We start from the raw sequence: 20,000 nt of genomic DNA, 5'->3' as shown, positions 1-20,000 counted from the left end.
TACCAGAGAGATGCACCTTCTGTCTTTCAAGACATTCGTATCTGGCTCACAATGTTCCATGAGATTTCTCTGGTTCAAATTCAGTGACCTAGCTTTGTAACTGAGATCATGACACAGGGAAAGATATGTTCTTTGAATGGAGGACGTATTATGAAGGGGATTTGTATGTTTGGTGTTTAGTGGGAGATTCATCCCATTCTGTAGTTGCACCACTGCAGTGACTCAGAAAACTATTTACCAAATTAAAGCAAGCTTTTTTCGGTCTCGTTGCAAACCCCATGGGTATCACTACAATTCCAGATACAGGAGAGATGGCAGTGACTTCTGGCACTTGCAAGGAATCAAAATCACATGCCCTTAGTAGTTTGTCACATAGATGAGCATGTTCTGAAAACAGCTGAACAAAGAAACATTAGATAGTCAATACTTTTCCTGTAAAGTACTTGGCCCTAAAAAATGAATGTATTTGTATATTGCCTGTAGTTTTGACGCAAGGGAGTAACACAAGATGATGATCACAACTGAGCACAGAGAGATGCTTAAGTGTCTGGAAATCAACGGACTTAAATGCACCCGTGTCGGATCTTACACCTTTTTTTGGCACAAATGTTGATGGTGGGCATGAAAAAGGTGGATTTCTGAACCTCTGAAGGCAATTCATCAAAAATGAAAAGTAGCAAGGTCCAATTAGAAAAATAGACATGCATGTAACATGTGGGAAGCATAACTTCAACAAGACTTACCTTAGAGCAGAATTCATAAAAATGCTAAGCAGATCCCTTCAAATAACTGAGGTCACAATTCTGTTCTAAGTAGGGCAAAGGTTCTTGTGGAACCTTTGCATCCCAAATGTAACATGCATGTCTATTTTTTTAATCTGTTCTGACCACTTAAGAAAACTTTATATAGATAAATAATAATAAAGTTTCTCTTTTTGTGCCTGACAGTAAAATAGGAAACAGAATACTGCAGTATTCTACAGTAACAGGATGTAGTGATGGCCACCAACATAAGAGAGGATTAGACAAATTCAAGGAAGTCTATCCATGGCTCCTAGCCACAATGACTACATTCAGCCATTGGCCTGATCCAGCAAGCTCTTCTTTTCCCCAGTGCTAAAATAAAACAAGGACAAAATGTAGATGATAAAAAGAAGAAAACAATTCAGTTATTATTTCTGAATTGTAAAAAGTTAATCGGCGTGGAGAAGAGTAGCTGAAAGAAAAATACTATGCGTGTCCTAAAAATTGCATACCATGTTGTTTTATATTAGTAGCTTATAAAATCCTTGTGTTGGCTTCACAGAGTTAAAAAATAATCACCACCAGTAATTACGAAGCTCTTCTTTATTCTTAAAGTGTTGAAAATGTTGGTGTTTGTATTATCATCGCTACTGAGAACACACTAATTAGGAGAACGAAGAGACAGAAAACACCTAACATTCCAGGAGCATTCACTCCAATAGGTATGTCAAAGGCATCAACAGAGATGTGCAAAGCAGGGACTTCTAGCATCTTCTTGTAATGGCAGATGATGCTCTACGTTGCAGACAGTGAGCCTGCATGTGCAGAGGTGGGTTCATGATCCTCTGGCATGCACCTAAATATTCTGTGAACCGCCCTGAGACTCCCGTGTATAGGGCAATATACAAATAATAATATAATTAATAATTATAATTAATAGTCCTTATAAGAAGACTAAACCGAGGCGTGCTTTCCCTAATGAGGCCTCCTGCCCCCAGTGCCCTTCCACCATTCAGCTTCTGTTCTTAGAACAAGGTAAAGTTCACAAACCAGGACACTACTTCCAGTTTTGCGGAGTTCGTAAACCGAATAGTTCGTAAGCAGGGCTGTTCTTAAACTGAGGTACCACTGTACTGCATTTTGGGGAAAGCTTGGTTTTCCACAAAGCTTGGTTGGGTGCTGCTTCTGTCTTATTTCAGAGTTTACACTGACTTGATTTTAGATGGAAGATAATAGGGTTGCCTATGCATGCTTACCAGAGAGAAAGCCGCTGGAATATAGTAGGACTTACTTCTGAGTAAAGACGCATAGAATTAGATTGTATGTTAGTATAAGAGCACATACTTTGGCTTAACTAAGTTGTTAATGAAGCTGAAAATAACCTTTGGAAGATGACCAAAGTAATTATAAGTACTGACTAAAGTAATCCATTAAATCATACTAAGTAATATGTTAAAATATTGCCATTTGTAAATCTGGTACAATGTGCACTTTCTACCCACTTTCCTTGAAGATTTGCACAACCCGTGCTATTGATGTAATGAGATATTATGAAACATATGTGGGAATGAGAAGCAAAATAAACAAAACTTATGCATTTTACACAGAAATAAACATAGGTTTTGTTCACATGAAAGAGGGACTGTTTCATTGATATAAATGAAATTGGCCCTTACCGTTTTAGAAGGAATCTTTTCCCCCCCTTTCTGTGTCACGAAACAGAACGAAAGTAGCCATATAGAGTGATTTCTTATTCCTTGACATAGTCAGTGCAGGCTCTCTTACTCAAAGGGGTAAATCTGATCATTTTAGCTAATGAACTGCAGCAGAGCCTTATCAATTATCTAGATCAAGAGAAATTCTGTTATTGTGACTGGCTTCATTTGAGTTTCCTTTGAGGAGTTGGTTTGTGTCACTCAGTGAAGCCATTTGGTCAGAAGGGAGGTTCTCTCTCCTCTCGCTTAAACCAAGTCCCTTTCCAGTGCTATTTAGAACAAGATGTGTGTTAGCCCTAATCCAATAAACACTGCGGAGGAGGCCAATGTAGCTCTGTGGGGAAATAGTGTCCAGGCTTGTAGCAACATCTAATGGGCATTTAGGTGCAAACTAGCTGTGAAGTGTTAAATATTTACATGTAGAATGCCAATAGTAATTGTCCACTTTATCTGAGCTAGCCTAGGGAAATGTCTTATTTGTTTCCATGTTACTTCAATAAAAAGAAGACTGGAAAATCCCCTCACTATTTCTTGGGGGCTTAGAATTAATAAAGCTAGGCAGTATAAAATATGTGCTTTGGTTTTCTGAATGATCACTTCTGCACCAGGCCATATAATATGGCTTTAACTCCATGTGGCCTGTCTATTAAGCAAGACAGGATGAGCCTCACAAATAATAAAAAATATTTATGCTTTTCTTAGTGATACTAACAAGGTAACATATCAGAGAAGAAATGGCAGCAGAAGAATAAGGTAACTCTGTCTTATGAATTCATGGCACAGTGGGATCCCTTTCTGCTCCCATAAACACCCTAGGATTCTGTGTTCTATGCTATTATTCCACAAATTGTATTTTTTTCTTTTTGTTTGTGAAATCTGAAGTGTCATAAATGCCTCCATCTCATATATATTTGATAGTTAATATTAGTCTCATCCAGGAAAGTGCACTTTACATGTGGCAACATACGATTACCTGAGAGTGTTATTGCAAAGGAAAAAAATCAATACCAATTTATAATTCACGATTGCAGTCTATCAGTTTTTATGGCTCTCTATCCAGTCTCATTAATTTTTTATTATGATTGACTGAAACTGAAAGATTTTTAACATGTTTCGCTGTTATTTATTCAACCTTAATAATTAAATAAACCTTAATTGGCTGTATTTCGAAGCATCTTGAAGCTATGGCCAGAACGGGTTTTGGTGACCATACATTATTAATGCTAGAAATACCGCACATTTTCTTCTGAGCCAGGCTCTAGGAAATGATCTGCTATGTACCATAACAAGGGAAATAGATTTTGTAGTCACCTAATCAAATTCTATTTAAAAGGAGACTATATATTTTAAATTCAGAATATAAATTATCAATAACTCATTGAGAAAATGTGATACAATATTCCTAAAGCAAGGGGGGAAGCAGAGTACCTGATCAAGACTTGTATCAGAATCTAAAAGCTTGATTAATGAGGCTAGCTGGCCTATCAAATAGAAAAGTCTAAATGAGTATGATTTCACAAAGGATTTTCCTGATTGGTGGTTAACTTGTGCCTTTAAAAGGTGATTGGCAGATGGAAAATTGCACTTTCAAATTTCATCCGTATTCATTTCAGTTGTTCTTCTACATGTCAACTTCTTGCCATTCCCAGACAGGCCAAGGCTGTATACATTAGCTGTTACCACCGTGAAAAAAAGAAGGAAGACAATCCCATATTTGAGCATTCTGAAGGAAAATCAATCATGTCATAAGTGAGAAGTATGGATAAGTTTGAACGGTGGCAAGTTTCATCATTTCATTTCTGGCCATGCTGGTAGATTTTTTGAGTGTACAGTTCTGCTGAGAGGCATCCCCAGCTGTAGCGATAGAATAAGCAGTGTAATAGAGTTGGGCTAGAGGGGAAATTTTTTCTCCCTGATATTTGTCAAGTAAGTTTCTTGTGGTATTGTACAGAAGCAACATCAAAACCTAACATTATATACACTAGACATTTTGACAGAATTGGAAAAAAAGGCTTCTATTGACTATGACAAGGATATATCAACTCTCCTCAATCATATGTCTGAACCTCTTGCTTTATGGTTTTTGTTGGTGGTGATTGGATGGCTCAAAAATTATATAGACATAAAAATCTATATAACGTTTCACAAAATAGATATTCTTTGTGCTCCCAGAAGATGAAGATATAGAATTAACTGCAGAGGATTTTTAATTATGGTAAATTGGGTTGAAGGTTGGGGTTTTTTTTTTTTAATTCGGTGGGGCAGAGAAACGGGCTTAAGGAAGTGGTTATAGTAAAGGAACATAGAGCAGTTTAATTTGATCTATTTATAGTACTGAGAAGGGACATCATTTTATATTGGATATGCAGTGAAAACTGTGGGAGACAAACATGTTGCAATTTCACAATCTTGTTCTTATTATTATTGAAAGAGCTGTTCTTGGCAGTAATAAATTTAACACAAAAATCAAATACAAAACAAATTTATTCTTCCAGAGCTGATACACCAGTCATTTTTTCCTTGTCTTGCATTAAGCTTTAAAATCAACTGTCACTACCTATCGATTGCATCTGAATTGTTATCTATATTTCTCAAAAGTACTCTTGACAGTTAATACAGTGTAAATTATAATCTGGGGAAATGCAGCTCGTATTTGGCAGCAAATTGCTTAGATTCTGACTAAAGCTGCTTTTATTTCCCGATCTTTTTCCTGTGGCCATCTATTCTACTAAGAATAATTCAGTCCAAATTATTTTAAATATACACTCAGTCCAGTATGTAAATCATATTGTGAAAATCACTCTTGAATTCTGCTCAGGTTGATATCAAATTAATAATAAAATAAAAATGGCACAGCCTAATATATTGGAAAGTCACAGGTCTGATTATGTTTTCCATTAGATGTATGTTTAAACTACATTTCTAAAAACTACAGTTTTCAGCCAGTAGCAAATGGTGGGAGAGGAGGGGAGAAATAGAAAGCCTGTGTGTGTGTGTGTGTTCATAATATTGAAAAGTAGTGATGGTATCTTTGGCAGAGAAAACAAATTGAAAAAATCCCAAAAATCTATGTACATACACGTGCACACTCATACACACCACAATAAATGAAACAACTAGGATTTCTTTAAAATGATAATTCTGGGGATTTGTAAACTACTAAATGTTTATGGAATATGTAAGCACACAGACTAAGAGCCTGATTTGCTACTGTTCTAGGAATTGTCTTTACATGTGTTGTTTCCTCTCTGTTTATTTTCAGTTTATTTTTACTGATATTTTACAAAGAGCAGGAAATCTGAGGCAGGTGGATAGAGTAATTATAAATGACACCTTGGTGTCTTTTCCTTGATGCAATTATTTGCCTAGAAGCCATTTCATTGTTCTGGATGGAGCCTTGCACCTACTCTAAATTTGACAGCTAGGGCTGACCATTGAAATTAAAGAGGAGTTATTCTTGGAGACTATATGTCAAATGTAGCTCTTCGAATGGCCCAGATCGAATGTTACCTGTGTGGCTTGTTTACCAGTTCCACATTGCTGTTTCTCAGGCAGCTCCAGTAGCATTTGTAATGGGAGGATTGTATATGAGAGGAATGTGTCATGGTTATTTTCCATGAAAAGTAACTTGTGAATCATTCCCATCTTTAAGAAATATGGATGATAATAACAGGATGCGAATGGAATGAATTTCTGCATTTGACCCTTACTTGGAAGAAAATTCCAGTGAAAACAAGTATTTATTACTTATTATTGTTTTAATTTGTTTGCCACTTTCCAACATAGATATGCCCAAAGCAATTCACAGCACATAAACAAGAACAACACCTTTATTGTCATTGTACAACCTGTGTACAATGAAATTAAACGAGCTCCCCGCCCCTCAAACACTCAATCTCTTATCGAACAACACACCACCTCGCAAGTCAATTTCGCTATGTTATTTTCAGTTCAACAGCCTTAACAGCCCAAGGATAGAAGCTATTTTTTAGCTTGTTGGTATGACTGATTATACTTCTGTATCTCCTGCCCGAGGGTAGAAGATTAAAGAGGTGCTGGCCAGGGTGTGGGTCATCCCTGAGAATTTTTCTCGCTCTCCTAAGGCAACGATCACTTGCGATGACTCAAGGGACAGCCCATGATATCATGGGCTGTATTCACCACCCTCTGTAGAGACTTTCTGTCCGTGGCTGTCAGGCCAGCATACCACACTGTGATACAATATGAAAGGACACTTTCTAATGTGGACCAGTAAAAGGAGTTCATCAGTTGTTGTTTAACATTATTCTTTCACAAGACCCTGAGGAAATGGAGTCTCTGTTGGGCCTTTCTGACCACCTGAGTTATGTTGATTTTCCAAGTGAGGTCCTCACTAGGGTAAACGCCCAGGAATTTAAAGGAGACTCTCTCCGCACAACGGGGCATACCAAAGTATCATTACAATTGCAGTCTAGTACTGATTTCTAGCTAAACATGTTTAGGACTGACATGTAAAATCATAATAGTGGCACCTTTTAAAAAATAGGGTTTTTCTTAATCAAAAGAATACAGTCATTGCCCTTTCCTTCCTTGTCTGTCTGTCTGTCTGTCTGTCTGTGTCTTTCTCACACACAGGGGCTGCTTTGTAAAGAATGGATTTTAGATATTTGAACTACTCTTCAGTCTTATTATTGATACCTTTTTTGAATAATTCTTTGTTTGACAGCTAACTTGAGCAAATGTATTATTTAAAGAAGTACCCTGCCTGGTCTTAAGATGTAGGCTGAAATCCTATACGCATTTAGCTGTGAGTAAGTTTCATTCAACTCAATAAGAGTTACAGCTGAGTAGACATCATAGAATAGTAGAATCATAGAATTGGAAGGGACTGTGAGGGTTATCTAGTCCAAACCCCTGCAATGCGGAAATCTCAACTATATCATACAGACATATGGCCATCCAACCTTAGCTTTAAAACCTCCAAGGAAGAAGGCTCCCCCACCTCTAATGGGAGTCTGTTCCACTGTTGAACCACTCTTACTTTCAGAAAGTTCTTCCTGAAGTTTAGTCAAAATCTCCTTTCTTGTAACTTGAATCCATTGGTTTCCCTCCTAGCCTCCAGAGCAGGAGAAAACATGCTTCCTTCATCCACCATGTGACAGCACTTTAGATATTTGATGTGGCTGTCATATCCCTTCTCTTATTTAAGATTTTTATTTATAATTTTCATTTATATACATTACAACAATTATTTTGCCAAGTTTTAACATTTACGGTTTGACTCCCTTCCCCCTTTTTCTGCAGTTCCTTACATTTATTTTTGTCCTTTCCTGCATACTCCAAATTGTCTTAACTTATTCTTTTATTCGTCTATTCTAATATAAAACACACACACACGTTTTAAACTGCAGGTTTTTACAATAGCCCTGCCAATGTTTTAATCTGTTACAGTTTGTTTGTAAATACTCAATAACGCCATATCTCTTCTCAGCCTCCTCTTTACCAGGCTAAACATGCCTGTTGTTGTTGTTGGTGTTGTTGTTGTTGTTAGGTTTATTACCCGCCCATCACCAAAAGGTCCTAAGGGTGGGTTATAACAATATAAAAATACATCTTTAAAACAGTTCAAAACAAATAACTATTACAGCTAGGAAAATGAAAAGGGTTGCACTCCCCACATCTGTCTCCTGACAAATGTTTGCTACTGAGCAGTAGTCTTTTAACTAACTTCTGGGTCAGGGGTGGTTTCTTAAGAAGAGGACTTGCCATTGCATCCTTCAAGATGGTATGTCCTTCTCCAGTTAGAAGTTGATCACTCCCTGGACCATGGACATAGCCAGGACTTTTTTGGGGAGGCAGGACTTTTGTTAGGTGGAGCAAAACTGATGTGATTGGTCAGTTAGTTAAGTATTTTTATTGTTTTACTTGATGGGGGGGGCAACTCCCCCCTCAGCTACGCCCATGCCCTGGACTCACCCAGTCAACCCTCTATGGGTAGCTCTAAGGAGTGAAAGTGCTCAGGAATGTGAAGGGGCAGGAATTTTTAAAGTAGTTTGCCCGTATCATTAGGCCACAACAATGAAAAACAATCTAGTACACTGCTCTGTGGATGGTCGTGACTCCCTTTCCTTGCCCCTCTGACATGATTATGCATGCCAAATCAGCTCTCTCATCCACAATCAAATCATGGACGAAATATATTTTATTCTGGACAAACCTGACATTTACCAACATCATTACAAAGCCAGGGGGTTGGCTGGCTCCAGAACAGCCGTTCTCTCGTTCTGGAAATGGCTGAGATAAAAAGTTGACAACTCCCTCCTCCCCTTGAAAATACTAGGGGGATGAAATGAATACAAAGAGGGTGAGTCCCAATGACATGACCCAAATGTCTTTGATGTTCCCCCTTTGGAATCACTCTCACCTGCCGCAAACCCCATCTCCCCTAGCAGCCTCAGTTTAGATCCTCCCCTTTTTCCCAGCACTAATGAAAATGTGCTGGTTTGGGGAGAGCCTTGGGAAGCTGCAGACAGTATATCATTGTATTTCCAACAGTGCAATCTTATACATATCTATTCAAAAGTATGTCCCATTCAGTAAGTGCCTATAGTAGTAGGCATAAGTAGATTGCAACCTTAATTTATTATTACACTTTTGTAATCATACAGGGAACCACTTATATTTTCTGATTCAGGTACCTGTGCCTTGAGCTGCGGTTGTTTTTTTGCATAGTATCTCCTTGCATTTGTCCAAAGTAACTGAAAATGATCATATATAAATGTACACCTGTATGCATGGAGAGAAATTACATGTGGTTGAGGATTATAGCAAAACCTGTCATCTTGGCGTGGCACAGAAATGTACATTACAGGTCAACATCCCATGGATATGTGAATCCACCCTTGGACAAAACTGAAAGGCTGAAAAAGATATTACACAAGATATAGTGCATATGTGAGAGATCGTAGAGATAAGGCCAAGAGTAAATTGAAACAAACACTTTCTCAAGTGATTTACAGGAAAGAAACAGGAGAAAAGTAATCTGTCGCTGGAAGTATTCATTGTTAAGAGTCATTTAATGCTAAAATAAATTATTCTCATATTTCAGCTTTGTGATTTTAAATGCATTGCTGAAAAGCTAACAGTAAGAATATCAATTTAACTGTATGTTTTAGTTCCTGGATTTCTACAGCTCATTTGAAACAATAGTTTCCAATTATTTTCCATTAATTGTCTTCATCTGTACATTTGAAAATACCAGCTTCCCAAAACGTCTGTTACACCAAACGATCTGAAGATCATGTATTCTGCAATAAGCTCAATTCATTTCAATGGAGCTTACAATAAAAAAAATATTTAAAAAATCAAACCTAAATTGCTTCACTGTTGTTCTATTTTGGCGTTGATGGTAATTTGTCAAGCCCATATGCAATAATGGATTGACTCATATAACTAGGGCTATAATTGCAGCTGTTAGGTAGGCCTTCTTTATCTTAGCCTGTCTGAAACTCCCATTCTTGCATGATTTCTTGCTGTGCTTAAGCCATGTGTGTCTTGTTTTGTTTTAATACATTACTGACCCAGGGGCTCAGGTTACTGGGGTTCCTGTCATACATTTCACTCTCATAAAGCATTGCACCAAAAAGGGCGGGGAGCGCGGGGGGGGGGGGAGTTGGATAAAAGAAAGAAAGAGAGAAAGCACTGTAACAAGGTAGCAATCATTGCTCACCGTACTAAGTATAAATGTCAACGTGTAAAACTTGACTGCAGGAAGAAAAGGGAGAAAAGGTAGTCGCTGAAAATAGGATACACTTACTAAAGCTGTTGTCGTAAGGTTATCTGTTATAGGAACTCTTAGAGCAGCGCGTTCTGCGTCTTCCACATCTTGTTTGCCATTATAACCCCAATATAAACTGTGCCTTTACAATATATTCTTCAATATATAGCGCACAATGCTTCAGTGGTTAGAAAAGAATTCGACCCCCCTCCCCAAAGTGATAAGAACTTTCGGCTAACTAAATGTGAAAATATTTGACAAAAACACATTGTTGCAATACTTCAGAAGTCAAAAGTGCACCATTTCATTTGTACGGGATTAAAAACTCAGGCAAATTTTGACAAACAGAATGTGCACTTAGTCAAGCAGATGGTTCCCATATTCTTTTTATTGTGAGGCAGCATCATTACCTTGATATTCCCTTTAAAGTGCTTGGGCATCACAGCATATGTTCCATAAACTTATCTTTTAATCTTTGAAAAACTTACATAATTGAAGAAGTTAACAGGTTGGTGGCTTAATAGGGATCTCATCCATGTTTCGTTTTAATACTTTTGGAAAGAGAGGGGGGTGGAGTAAAGCATTATTGGCTAATACGTAGCATATTCTGCATTTATTAAGGGAAAGAATTTTAGAGGTAGGAGGTGAAAAGACAATTTGGGAATTTTCATTCTCTGAAAAACTGCATATTAAACGTGAATTGCAATTTTCCATCTGGCCCTACTGGTTAGGAAGCTGCAGTTGGGCATGATCTCCACTGTCAATCAACAGTCCCCAACTGTGAGAAGCAAACCTCATGACGAAGCCCACCCCAACTCATTAAACCAAAGCAAACTGTATGAAGTGTGCCGCTGTGTGATTTTAATATTTGGTGCATGTGACAGGATCATTTTAGTGATTTGCAGGATTTATCTCCTCTTAAAAGTACTGCCTAAGGCTACTCTAATTGGTAGGAAAGCAAATTCCCCCTTTTCCTCCTGTCACTCTTTGTTTTATTTACTGAGAACTGCCGAAACCTATTTACACAATAATGAGGATAAATCACCATGATGCTTTCAACACAAAGAGATATGTTATGTGTGTGTTGAAAGCAGTACAATTAAAACTAAATCCCAAATATTTCTGAAGTGGAGGCTACAGTTTGTGATTGAGAAATAAAAATTAAGACAAACGATAACAGTGGTATATTATAGCTCCTTCAGGCAGGCTGTTAAAGTCAAAATTCTTCAGGCATCTTTTATGATGGACAATTTCATTCAAAACTGCAATTAAGTAATTGTGTGTAAGTTGCTCTCAGTGGTCCAGATGGTCTTCCCCTCCCCCTTCGAGAGTCACACATGGAGGTGTCTCCCCAGCTCTGCACAGAAAGGAATCTTAGCTGCCTTCCCAATCGTGCTCTTTTTCTTTACTTGGATCCAGTGTTACTCCTCGTAGCTGCATTGAAAATCTGTACTGACATAAGATGCATGGATCAGACAATAGCCCAGGGTAGGTAACATGTAAACATGTGGCAGCCTCTGCCCTCCTGCCAATACCAGGGGATCTGCCACATACTGCCTTTGTTAGCTGATCTCTGTCTTTCCAGTCCCAACTGGATATTTCAGAGGCTGCTCTTAAGGAATCGTATGAAGGATTTTCATTCAAAAATATGCTTTGTATTTTCTACTTTGTAAACTACTCTTCAGGTTGGGAACCAAAGCTGTGGTTAAGTTTTGTCTGCACTTGCCACTATGCCTTTATGGGTAATGTGTTAAAAAGCAGGGCATGCAGCATCAGACATGCCTTTGGATGAAACTGATTATCGTAAGAACAGAAGAAGAGCTTGCTGGATCAGACCAGTGGGGCATCCTTTTCTCACACTGGCCAGCCAGATGCCTGTGGGAAGCCCCAAAGTAGGACTTGAGTTCAATAGCACTCTCCATTTGTGATTTCCCACAACTGGCATTCGGAAGCATACAGCCTCTGACAATCTAGATCCTCATCAGTCTAGCTTCAAATTGAGTTTTGGGACTGAAACTTTGTTGGTCAATGACCTGTGCCAGGGAGGGCTACGGGGAATTTAACCCTTTTGATTTTCCTTGAGCATTGTATCTTCCAGGCTATCTAAGTAAGTTGGTGGCACTGCTTTGCGGTGGTTATGCTCCTACCTCCAAGAATAGTTCCAGATAATACCATTCAGTAACTTCTGCATGGCATTATGAGAACTTTTCTACAGAGTCCCACAGGGTTCAGTCTTGTTGCTATTACATCTATATGAAGCTGCTGGAAACAGTCACCAAGGGATTGGGAACAAAGTGTCAACACCCACCTCTGTCCCTCTGTTTCATTATACCAACTCCTGAACCTGGGTCTGGAGGTGGTAATGGACTGGATGGGGGCCGGTTAATTGAAGCTGAATCCAGACAAGACGGAGCTGCTATGGGTAGGCATTACTCATGTCTGGGAGTTGGAAATACTAACTACTTGTTCTTGATGGGGTTGTACTCCCCTTAAAGATTAGGTACGTAGTTTGAATGTGCTTCTGGAACCTCATTGTCATTTTGGGCTCAGGTGGGCTCATTGGCTAATGAGTACCTAAGTTCATCTTTGGCTGGATGAACCAACTGTGGTTATTTCTGGACAGTGGTAGCTTGACCATGGTTACTCATTCTCTGGTAACAGTGAAGTTGGTCTATTGCAATGTGCTGTCTTTGGGGTTGCCCTTAAAGACAGTCCAGAAATTGCAACTCATGCAAAATGCCGTGACCAAAGTGGATGTAGAGGCATGAGGTAGTGTGTTACTCCATGAGCATCTAATCGAAAGTTGTTCTGAATACTGAATGTAGATTTCCTGCTCACATTTCTGATTGTAAAGCATTAGTTTTTACAAAAAGGCAATTATGGCAAAAACAAAAAGCACACAATTGTTACACTGATAATTCATGTGGCAACTTTAACATTTATTTATTTTAGGTGTTTATACACAGCACTTCAGTTGAATTTTCAAGGTAGTTTATATATATATAAAGAAGCAACATCCTAGGTTTTATATCTTGCTAACATAAATAATTGTTAATGATGACATAAAGCTGGATAATGTTCTTAGTAATATGCTATTCAAGGCATACAAATGTTTTCCCTAAAACAGAATGTTCTTAGGAATATGTTAAAGAAATGCAAAAGTCATCATCGAAACTTCAAGAGATCAGCCTTTTGACTTCTTGCTCCCTAATCTGTATTTGTTTGAAATGCATGAATAGCTACTTGAACTAGAGCATGTGAGGGAGATGCAACCTTTCCATCACCCTCAGGCTGGTTATGCATGGAAGATACTGGAGGAAATATGTTTACAAAGTCTCTCCTTCTTGGAAAAGCAGTGATTGTGATATCAGGGTACTTGGCTGAAGCCTCAAAACATTGTACTCTGAAGTAGCCCAATTGAAATGATGAAGTCCAGAGTACATGTTAATAAGACTGCAAATCTTAGGAATATAGATGAGAGACTGCCTTATTTTCATAAGCTGGAGTGTTTCATACAGAAACCTTTGTGGTCAAGAGCCGCCCCAACATATACCTCCCAACTGCTGGTCTTTGCTTCCTGCTGCAGCAAAGTATTATTCCTCACTGCTACTGATTCTATTCCTCTCAAATACTTACTCCTTCCTGTTCTTCTACTTCCTAACCCACTTTTCTTTTCCCTCCACATTGTTCTTGGAAACTGCTCACTCTCAGGTTGTTACTACTGTCCGCACCTCCCCTCTACTTCCTCTTATCTATGATTGCTCAGTTCAGAAATAAGGGATGGAGACTGCAGCTGTTCTGTGCTGCAACTGCTTAAAAAGCATCATTCCCAGCTTGCTTGGAAAGTCTACTTGATCTGCAAATCCAAGATCCATCACTCTAAATCAGCATTCCCCAACCTGGTGCCCTCCAGATGTTTTGGACCACACCTTCCATTAGCCTCAGTCAACATTGCCATGGGAGTTGTCCAAAACAGCTGGAGGGCACCAGGTTGGTGAAATGTGCTTTAAACCATAGAGTCTGCCTAGACCGTATCTTCAAAAGTATCTCAATTTAAAGTGACCATTTTCACAGTACTCCCATTGAAGTAGCCCCAGAAGTAGTAGTGAAAGAACATCACCTACAGCTTTATAGCTGAAGTACATTTATTCCATCTTGTCCCAAAAGTCAGTGGTGGCCATAGGTTTTGAGGGTAATTGGACAAGATGCTCTTGGTGGTCCCCTCTCCCTCATTGTGCCCATCTCTTTATCCCCTTTTCATTAGTAGCTCAGCCACAGAGGGGAGTGACGGTCAGCAATAGCAATAGCAAGAAGGACCAGGAGGCCAGATATTTGTAGTAGGCGTCTCTAGTAGAGTATGGGCTTTTGGCAAGTGTCTGGTGCTGACCCTTGAAGCTGTGCCTGGTTACTGGGTGAAATTGTAATGTCATCCGTATACTGGTGATACTTAGCAGTATTGTTTTTATCTGACTCAGATCCTTGAATGTCAGTGGATTGCCAGTGACTTCCTGTGATTAGAGGCTGGATATTTGAACTGAATTTAACTCCATTAAGACAGAAGTATAAGCAAGACTTGCATTTGAATGTACGGTAACTTTGGAATGGGAGACTTGGACTGCCATAATTTGTGCTGTTCAACTTCTTATAACTCACTGATGCTTGCAACCATGTAGTGTTCCTGAGATTCATCACTGAGTCTGAACGCCCAGTTTGTGCCAATGGCCAGACGTGGTTAGATGTCTGCAGCCTCTTCTATCAGACTGAACCTAGCTAAAAGCTAGATTATTCATGTTAGGTTGTACACATGGAGTTTCCCTTGTTGACTGTTCAAAAGTTTTAAAGTGGCACAAAATGATGGTGGTAGGTCACACTGGTTTCCTAATGTCTTCCTGGTTTGATGGAAGTTGCTGGCTATAACTAACAAAATGTTCATGGGACACCATCTATACTTTTCTGTTCTTATTTCCCATAGATTAATCACAATAAGCTAATAATTCAAAATACATACAGCATATTTAAGTACAAATCTATAAGACAACAAATATGTAAAATTGTTGAAAATGCCTGGTATTACATTAAATTTCATAAAATGATGGCTTCACCTTTCAGTTGCCAATGCAAAAGACCCTTAATTATCTGACCTGGTTTTCTATCTGAGCACCTCCCATATCAACTAGCCCAGGTCCAGGCAGGTATGGTTCACTGCCTGGTGGTACGAGGTAGAGTCTTCTTGTCTATGGAATCCTCTTTCCATATGGGATTACATTTTAACTTGGCAGTGGAACTATTCTCCTGCACTTTTGAAATACATTAATCGGTTGTCCAAGTTTTTACTTGGCACTGCTATGTTTTATTGTTTGAAGGATAATTGCATGTGATTAGCTCACATTCAAGAGCACACCCATTGAAACTACTGCACTTGACTAACTCAGTTTCAGAAGGTCTTCTGGGAATGTGAGTTAGCTGGATATAGCCCATTGTGTTTTAATGTGGTTTTATAGTATCTCTTGAAAACGTCTCTGTGATAGCTGTATGTGATGAAGAAATCTGTTTAAAAAGGCTAGCGTTTCCTTGATAGATTACCTTTATTTGATAATACAAATTTGTTATTTTTAGAAATTGACTCAGTCAGGAGTCCAAGTGGCCAAGGAATCAAAATGCCATTAAGGCGGGAGGGAAATTCTTAAACCTGGGGGATAGCTTCTGCAACCCCAGTTCTACAAATAGAATGGGCCAGATTCAATGAAATAGTTGTGCTAGCAGGAGCTAGAGCAATACGTTCTGCTAGTGGAAGGGGTGTACCTCCTGCACGCACACCAAATTGGCTGTGGTGGCAAGTGGATGATTGGGAGAATTCCTAGAATAGTGTATCGGGAAGGAGAGGGGAGATTGTTCCATCAGTCAAGCAGAAATGCTTGTACTGACGGAGTTACCTTCTTAGCACTGCTTTGAATTCTGAGTTGATTGCAAGGATGTTCACAGCCAGTATTCTTGATGGCTGCCTCTTAAATTTGACAATACGTTCTCTAGAAGCTCAACTATACTAGAGATTGATATCAATAAGAGGAGGCATAAAACATGGTTGCAATTGCATTTTGTTGACCAGGGATAGGAGCGGATGCAAGTGGTTTAAATAATTGAAATTGGTTTATGATTTCAACATTGTTGCTGACTAAAAGTTTGGGTGTGTGAGTAAACTATAAATATAAGTAGTAGCAATAGTAGCTTGGCCTGATACTGCACCAGTCCTATGTACCTTTATGTGGGAATAGATGCTCTTTAGAACAATTGACTGGGGATTTTTGAATGTAGGGACCTTCCAGAAAATTCCATGATACAACATTTACCATGCTGTGTGCAAGCTCTCAAGTGGTCTGTTTGGAGTATTTTGCTAAAATTCACACTAAATTATTTTGTTCAGAAGACTTGCTGGACTAGACTAGATAATATAAGCCATTTAAATAATATTGCTAAAGTCTAAAGTCCAAAAACAGTGAGAGAGGAGTTCTTATAAGTCATAGGTCCAGCTTGCTAAGGGAACAGTGAGGAGGTGTGGCAAATTGATAAAAAAATACAGAGGTCAAGGAAGACCAGTTATATGTGTAGCATCCAAGAAAAGACTACAGACTAAGCTTTCTGGTACAGTGACACGCATATACCCTGTTGTGCCCAGCAAGACAAGATACTCCTACAGGGGCATCCAGTGGCCCAAGGCCCCACTATAGACTGCTTTTCTTTAAGACCATGACAGTTTTGACCATTGAGTTGTGTTCTATGCATAAACAGGAATCAGGGACAGGCCCTTGTTGTCAATAGGTAAAATGGATAAGGGGCAACTACTGCATTAATTGATCAGCAGAATGCTGAAGAAGGTATGCAGAATGGCAATTCAGTAGTGTCCCCAACCCAAGGTCATTGGGTTCTTCTGGATAACAAGTGCTTAGCAGACTGCTCACTTATTTCTGCCTCTCCATAAGCCTTGGCATTTGGTACAGTCTCCCATCTCTGAGAATGGCCCGACTGTGCTCTTGGCAGCTGTGTGTGAGGCTAAATTATGTCCCAGAATCATTACCTTGCTGAAACAGCCACTCCTATGTTTTTCATAGGAACAGCAGGATTATGTTGTTATCACACTTTTTCTCTGCCTGCTCCAGTCATGGCATGCCGTGGTATATCACAAATAGACCCAAAGAAATGCCAATCCTAGTTTTCAAATTCATTTTCATATGTAAACTAAACAGAACTATTACTTTGTGTGCCATTACACTGTTTCTGAGATGTTTAGGCTGCGTTCTTAATGTTGCTATACTGGTAACTGGGACCTAAAGCACTACTTGTGATATCTCTGCAGGGCACATGGAAATGCAAACCTCCAGTGAATTTGTCCCCTGCTGTCAAATGGCTACCTTTCACCTACCTGTTACTGTGACACCCAGCTGAAGCCCATCTCCTCAGGGACCAAACAGGCATCCTCCAGAGTTTTAGGAGACTTTACAACCTTAGCAGTACTCTGTTGACATTGTCAGGGGGACTGCTGCAGAGCAAAGCAGCCTGTGAACTGGCCTCTTCAATTTTGTTGTTTTAGTGTACAGCAAGATGCTTCTTCTGCATCCTCAATGGGTGTAAATGTGTGAGTGTGTTGGGAATAGTGTTTACATAATTATTAAATGACCTTATGCCAAGTTTTGCACCAAAAACCTCTCCTGCCAAGCATATAAACCTTCTGCCATTTAGTTATCTAGCCATTCTGCTCTGTGTTCCTTGCAGCTAAAAGTAACATTACACTCCCCAAAATGAAACCAAAGTAAATTGCAAGCACTGAGTTATAAAACTGAATTGCAAGTTTGAGGTTCACATGAAACTGTATCTGGCCTTTAGCCATAGAGTTTGCTGTACAATATTGTAAAATATGGTCCAAAGCATAATTTACAATACTAGCATCCAGCAATTTGCACAAACTTTCAAGTCATACAAAGAAACTGCAGGACTGGCTTATAAACTTTTTGTGTGTCACACACATACAGTATATTACAAAGCATCACATATTTTGTATGCGGCGTATTTTGACAGTATGTGATGACTGCTCACTTATACAAAAAAAAAAAAAAATCACATAAGCAGATTTTAGCACATTTACTGGGTCTTTTAACTTCATCTGACACTGTTTGGAAGGAGGATGAGAGAAGTATATTTTTTATATCCCAAGGGGATTTCTTTATGATGACTCTTTCAAGGTGAATATTGGCATTTATTTAGCCTGAGCAGAAAATAAAAAAGAACATATAGAAGCACCAACACTGAAACACTGGAGTCAGCAAAGAATAGTCTATTTTGCCATCTTCACTTATCATACCTCAAACATAGCTAAATCTAAGTTAATTTGAAGTTTCTCTTGAGAAATTCATATCAAATTAAAGTGTTTCTCTGCAGTGATGACATGAGCAGGGAACACTGAATTTCCTCTAAATTATGGTCTACTTTTACAGTCTCATAAGATTTCCCTTTGTGGGCTCTATTCTACTATATTTGAAAGAAAATTAATTTAACTAATGACAGTTTAGACTAAACATCAATAACAAAGGAAGAAATGAGTTTCAAAAGAAGTGAAAAACATGCCCCCCCCCTTTAAGGAATAACATTTATAAACTGACCGGAGAAGATCAAGCCAACATTTTATCATTAAAGTTTATTATTATGTAGGGTAAGTCATATGAAATGGACCCTGTAATACTACAATGAAAAGGTCTGAAAATTCAGATTTCTCTGTAAACTTTAAAAACAAGAAAAGAATCTTATACATTGAAGACAAACACATTTATTATTGCATAAGCTTTTGTAGACTACAACCCAGTTCATTAGAAGCATCTGATCAAAAGGACTGTAGTTCCCAAAATTCTTAGCTTAATTCTTGGCATTTAGCATTTGGAAAATTGTTTAATATGAATTACAGATTAGTCTGCAATAAGAAAAGAGGATTGACTATACAAATACTTGTCTTGTTATTTGTAAATAGTCATGAAGTTCTTAAAAGTTCAGAAAGAGATGAAGCCTCCTTTCCTTTGAAACAGAAGATCTGATTCTTTTATCATCTTCGACAGCCAATAGAGATCCTAGACAATCATTTTCCAATAAGAAAACAAGAGTATTTTACATTCAGTATATGGAAACTCATGCGGAAACCTGGAACACATGTTGGCAGAGGGGCTTTGCACATCCACTGCCACATCACCAACATGACAGTATCTTAACACAGTCCAAATGTACACCCATATTGTAATGGGCAAATGTGTACTTCCATCAGAGCATTGCATGGACTGGACCCAATGAATGATATGAGAGTGCTTGATTGTTGTAGCATTGTTGAATCTAAGTGAGTATGGGTCTGGTGAGGAAATGGCTGGGGAAGTTTCTGTATGCCAGAAGTGGGTGAGGCCAGAGGCAAAAGTTAGTGGAGCAAAAGAAGAGACACTTGCCTTTGTACCACGCAAACAACAGAGGTTTCTATACACACACACACACACACACTTCATGTTCCATCGAGGCACACAAGAGGCATTATGACAGTTCAAGGACACATTCCAGCCAGGCAAAAGCACTTGAGGTGGGAATGCAGCAGGCGTAATAAGGAGTGATGTAGCTTGAGGGACAGATTGAGAGGGTTAGAGGGACCAATTTCATCCCAGGACCTTAGGTTCCTCAGCCCTAGTTTTAGTGAGATCACTGGAAAAGTAGGATAAGCAATCCGAACTTTCCAAGGAAGAGTGGGATATAAACAACATTAATTTT

The 20,000-nt window shown here is 38.8% G+C and overlaps 1 protein-coding gene and 1 long non-coding RNA gene across 28 annotated transcripts in view; one reads left to right on the top strand and one right to left on the bottom strand.

Annotated features, from left to right (window-relative positions):
- Positions 1 to 20,000, top strand: part of EBF3 (EBF transcription factor 3) — a gene marked incomplete at its 3' end in the record, with an annotated part of 178,522 nt that overhangs the window by 66,516 nt on the left and 92,006 nt on the right. The window lies entirely within an intron of this gene.
- Positions 973 to 20,000, bottom strand: part of LOC310677224 — a 40,675-nt gene continuing 21,647 nt past the window's right edge. Inside the window, exon 3 of the long non-coding RNA XR_014511005.1 lies at positions 973 to 1,115. This is a non-coding gene — a long non-coding RNA (uncharacterized lncRNA). The remainder of the gene's footprint in view (positions 1,116 to 20,000) is intronic.

The sequence above is a fragment of the Podarcis tiliguerta genome, assembly GCF_965153285.1.
Source record: "Podarcis tiliguerta genome assembly, chromosome: 5".
Taxonomy (NCBI): domain Eukaryota; kingdom Metazoa; phylum Chordata; class Lepidosauria; order Squamata; family Lacertidae; genus Podarcis; species Podarcis tiliguerta.
The sequence above is the reverse complement of the archived record's forward strand: the minus strand, read 5'-3'. Positions and strand labels throughout refer to the sequence as shown.